Consider the following 6,000-nt stretch of genomic DNA (forward strand, 5'->3'; position numbering starts at 1 on the left):
GCTGCAGCTGGTGCAAAATGCTGTGGCGCATCTGTTAAGTGGGGTATCACCAACATTTCACCCCACTACTGAAAGTATTGCACTGGCTGCCTATTAGCTATGATCACTACGCTCTGCAGGTGAAGGCCTCCTGCAGATACCATCTTATGAGGAGGTCCATTCCACACAACATAGGAAACAGACCTTTAGTGTAGTGGTATCTACCCTTTGGAATTTCCTCCCCTTAAATATTAGACAGGTGCCATCTCTGTTACCTTTTTGGTGCCTACTGAAGACCTTCCTCTTTCAACAAGCCTTTTAAGTATAGACCTTATCTCAGTTTGTGTCTGTGTTGGAATTGCTTTTTAATATGTTTTTAAACCTTTTTTTTTTAAAGATCTTTTTAAAGATGTTTTGTTTTAATATGTTTTAAAAGATGTTTTGTTGTAATATATTTTAAAGTCTGTTTTTATGATGGTTTAGATGTTTTCTGTGCTTTTGTTTGAGGAAGGGTGGGATATCAATCAATCAAACAAGCAAGCAGGGAAATAAATAAATAAGGGAGAGATCTTCCTGCTGTGACCCTACTTTCCCTGAGCCTAGGTTTCCCCAGACAGATTATTTTCTACATCACACTGGTTCCTTACATTCTTATGAGTGTTTCAGGTGCGATGAAATAGGGTGTATTTCTGATTAATACTCTAAGTGCCTTTACTCAGATTTTTTAAAAAATATTTCTTAAAATAAGGCTGAGCCAAAGGTGTGTGATTTTCATGAACATTTTTGCCAGTTTTTAAAGGCAAAACCCTTTAGAAAAATGTTCAGGAACTGTTGTAAACGAGGATAGATGTATTTGCATTGTCAGGAAACATTGCCCCAAACAGCCTAATTGACCTCTGTGACATCATCATGTACCTTGTGATAAGTTCAAGGAGCTACAATGTGTTGAATACCAGCTGCTGGAAATTGCTATTTCACTCTCCCCGCTTAGTAAAGTAAATTTTGCTAAGGTACATTATTCTTCAGTGAATGGCAGAACTGAGAGCCTTTCACTCCATTCTCACACTGAAATGAAAAGTGTGCAAACTCTATACAAAACATTACATCCTTGAATGGCATGGGGGGGGCACACAAACAAAAGCTTTCAACTAACTCTCTCGGTGAGTCATAATTTAGCTTTCAGTTTCCTCAACCTACTGGTTAATTGCTATATTTGTGCTACCAGCTTGAGACCAGCACAGCAGCTCAGATGCCTGCTTGACTGACACCTTCATCTCCCATCAATCTGTTTATGTAATTAACTGCTGGGGAAAGGAAGGAATCTTCTCTTACAAAATGATGGATATAATGTTGACCAGAATGTGCCTATACAGCAGAGATGGACAACTACAGGCCCAGGGTGGGGGGATGTGGCCCACAAGTCTCTCTATGTAGTCCTCAGGAGGCTCTCCCGGCCCCTCAAGCCACATCCCTCGCCAACTCTGCTTTGCACCCTCCTTTATTTTATTTATTTAATTAATTTAATTTATATACCGCCCTAAGCCTAAAAGGCTCTCTGGGCGGTGTACATCAGAAATAAAACAAGCACAATATATAAATACAATAGATATAACAGAATCAAAAAACAAACAAACAAGCAAAGAACCAAACTACACCAAAATACAACAATAATGCAATACTGTTAAAATACACTATAAAATACACATAAGATACAGTTTAAAATGCCTGGGAGTATAACAAAGTTTTCACCTGGTGCCGAAAAGATAGCAGCATTGGCGCCAGGCGCACCTCATCGAGGAGACTATTCCACAGTTCGGGGGCCACCACTGAAAAGGCCCTAGTTCTAGTCATTACCCTCCGAGCTTCTCGATGGAATGGTACTCGGAGGAGGGCCTTAGATGTTGAGCGCAGTGTACGGGTAGGTTCGTATTGGGAGAGGCGTTCCACCAGATATTGCGGTCCCATGCCGTGTAGGGCTTTATAGGTCAAAACCAGCACTTTGAATTTAGCCCGGAAAGAAATAGGAAGCCAGTGCAGACGGGCCAGAACAGGTGTTATATGAGCGGACCTTTTGGTCTGCGTCAATAATCTGGCCGCTGCATTCTGGACTAACTGTAGTTTCCGAACTGTCTTCAAGGGCAGCCCAACGTAGAGCGCATTGCAGTAGTCCAATCTAGAAGTTACCAGAGCGTGAACAACTGAGGCGAGGTCGTCACTGTCCAGATAGGGACGTAGCTGGGCTACCAATCGAAGATGGTAAAAAGCATTCCGTGCCACCGAGGCCACCTGGGCCTCGAGAGACAAGGAAGGATCGAAAAGAACTCCCAAGCTACGAACCTGTTCCTTCAAGGGGAGTGTAACCCCATCCAGAACAGGATGAACATCCACCATCTGGGCAGTGAAGGCACTCACCAACAGCGTCTCGGTCTTGTCTGGATTGAGCTTCAGTTTGTTCGCTCCCATCCAGTCTATTATCGCGGCCAGGCAACGGTTTAGCACGTTAACAGCCTCACCTGAAGAGGATGAAAAGGAGAAGTAGAGTTGCGTGTCATCAGCGTACTGATGACAACGCACCCCAAAACTCCTGATGACCGCACCCAGCGGCTTCATGTAGATGTTAAAAAGCATGGGGAACAGTACCGATCCCTGCGGGACTCCACAATGGAGAGTCCAGGGTGTCGAGCAATGTTCCCCAAGCACTACCTTCTGGCGACGACCCACCAAGTAGGAGCTGAGCCACTGCCAAGCAGTACCCCCAACTCCCAACTCCGTGAGTCTTCCCAGAAGGATACCATGGTCGATGGTATCAAAAGCTGCTGAGAGATCAAGGAGAATCAACAGAGTCACACTTCCCCTGTCCCTCTCCCGACAAAGGTCATCATACAGGGCGACCAAGGCTGTTTCAGTGCCAAAACCGGGCCTAAAACCTTGAATGTTTTTGCCTGCCTGAGATGGGTCCTTGAACTCTGATCATGCCCCTTGATTGTCTGGATGGAGGACACAGACGGATGTGTGAGTGTGAAGAAACTCGCCTACTGTGCAAAGGTGGAATTCACATTTGTTGTCCTTCTCACTTTTGCCTCTGGCCCCACACTGACATGTGGTCCCCAGAAGGTTGCCCAGAAGGGAATATGGCCCCCAGCTTGCCCAGCTCTGCCATGCAGCTTGTAACAGGAGAGCAATTTCTTCCTAGACACAAGCAATATGTTGTACACCAGTTCTATTCAAAAAGTAAATGGCATTTCAAAGTGGATGGGACGGGAGGCTGCAGGACCCCAAATATTTAAAGGCCACCCACGTGACATTTTGAGAAAATGAACAGAGTAAATGTGTGTCTCCTAGCAGCTACCTTGATAAACCTCTTCTTTCCTGGCCTAGCTGAACCTTAAACTACGCCATTGCACTGTTTGGCTACATAGTGCAACAATGCCAAACAGGGTTTTCTGACTTAGATCTCTCTTTGTCCAAGATACAGTAGTCCAGTCATCTTAGAAGTTTAAAGGTAGAGTTGGGACTTCCGGGAAGGGTGACTTAGCCTGTGCCTGCTTTTGAGACGGGCTCCTGCCTCAAAAGAAGCTTATTCAGATATATCAGTCAGATTTTTTCTTTTTTTTGACTGATTAAACTTCTCCCGGGTAGGGAGAAACGAAGAGATTAACCTCAAAGCCTATTTTTGTTGGGACGACCAGATCTCATTAATTTATGGGACGAGGTCCAGCCGACGAAGGTGGGACGGATTTTTAACAACAAGCTCTATCTGGAAAAGCGAACGTTCATCTTATCTTCTAAGAGAGAACGCACTAACAGGCAAGCACCCTTCTTTCTATATTTTTCTTTTACTTGACTTAAATTGTTGCTGTTTAAAAGAGATTTGCCAGATTGATCGGTTTTTGACATCTCACTGGGGAGCCATAACTTCTCTCTGCTACTCACTAATTAATAGCTTATCTCTGTTTTTGTTGCAAAAAGCTGTCCTGGATTTGCATTCTAAAGATATACACTGAAGAGGGATTTCTATTCCAGATTTTTATTTTGAAGAATATTATATTGCCTGAGACTACTCTCTTTTTGGTCTATTTTATTTTGACGAATCTGTTTTCTGACGACCGCCATTAATTGTTTCGATCCTGGGAACTGCATTTTGTTTACTTAAACATGGAGAGATAAGGCTGTCTGCTCTGTTTATACTGTGATGTCACCAAGTTTGGAGTATTAACCCAATTGTTGCTGAAATAAGAAGTGGTTTTCCTATATTTTTCTTTTAAAATGGCAATTAAGAAAGTGGCTGAGAAGCTGGAAATAACTATGTTTCAGAAAATAATGGATGAGATTGAGATAACGAAACAAAACCTGCGACAGGGTTGTAAGGAGCTGAAAATTGAATTGAGTAAAATGAAGCAGGAGATTAAAGATATAGGGGTCCCTGTGAGAGAGGTGACCCTGGAAGGGGTCCCTGTGAGAGAGGAGACCCCGGAGATTGGAACAAACGTGGAACAGGAAAAAGATTTGGAGTCTATGGACTTTAGAAACAAAATTTATTGTTTGGAGACACAGGAGATTAAAGACATAGGGGTTCTTGTGAGAGAGGAGACCCTGGAGACTGGAACAGGGGTCCCTGTGAGAGAGGAGACCCTGGAGACTGGAACAGGGGTCCCTGTGAGAGAGGAGATCCCGGAGATTGGAACAAACGTGGAACAGGAACAAGACTTGGAGTCTATGGACTTTAGAAATAAAATCTATTGTTTGGAACTCAATGTTATCTCTGAAGAAATTAATGAAGATTCTAGAGATAAAGTTATCAATGGCATGGATAATCTTCTGGACTGGAATGATGTGATGGAGCCCAATATAGAGAAAATCTATGGAATTAACTGCAGCCATGTGACAATGGAAAAACTTTCAAGAGATGACCCAGTGTATTTTGAAAAAAAGAACAGAGATATGATTTTACAGCAGTATTTCAGCAACCTATTCAGAATGGATGGCAAGAAAATATTTGGGATAGAGGTAATTCCCATCAGACTCTTACTATATGACTATGGCTTTGACAGCAAGATTATTATGGAATACTGATAATGGAAGATTGGATACTGAAATTACTGGACTTAACAAGACTACTGAAGATGGAAGATGGAAAATGGAACTAATAGGGATAATAGAACAATGGCTACTGAAATTACTGAACTTAACAGATTCTGATGTGATGGATTAATTGAAATGTTTATTTTGACTATGGTTATGACAATAAGATTATCATAATTAGTAATGAGATGGATTAATCGATATGCTTATCTGGAAAAAAAATTGATAGATATATTTCTTAAAGAATTGAAACCTCTCTTTGACTTTTTGTGGAAAGAATAAAGTAATGTTTATGAGATTTGATGATTAAGTAAGATAACTACTGGAGGAAAGTGATTTTATAATATGACTTAAGAGACAGGATTGTTATATATTATAGACTTATAACTGATTTGATCTTTGACAAATGGGAAGTCAATATTTTACTCTTTATTTTTTATTTTTGTTTTTTTTTTCTTTTTTTCTTTTTGTTTAACTATTTTTGATTTTGTTTTTTGTCTTTGAATGTTTTATGATTTTGTCTTGTATGTTTTATGAAAATCTGAATAAAAATTATTGAAAAAAAAAAAAAAAAAAAGAAGTTTAAAGGTAGAGTTGTCCTCACCTCAAGCAGAGCTCTTTGACTGCCCAAGCTTAGAATATTGACTACTGCAATAAGCTTTATGTGAAACTGACCATGAGGTCAATGTCTGAATTCTGTAACAGGTGCAGAATTCTGTGGATGCCTTCCTTGATAATATGAGAAAGTAGGAGCATATCCCGTCAGTTTGGTGCACTGGCTGATAGTAAGCTTCTGGCTTCAATTCAAGATGCTCATTTTAACTTTTAAAGAACCCCTTAACCTTAGACTTGTACATCTGAGAAAACCACTATCCTCATAGCTCCCATTTACCAGGTACAATTTGGTTTTCAAATTCTTCCAAGCTACACAGGAAGTGG

Source organism: Rhineura floridana, chromosome 3, assembly GCF_030035675.1.
Source record: "Rhineura floridana isolate rRhiFlo1 chromosome 3, rRhiFlo1.hap2, whole genome shotgun sequence".
NCBI lineage: Eukaryota > Metazoa > Chordata > Lepidosauria > Squamata > Rhineuridae > Rhineura > Rhineura floridana.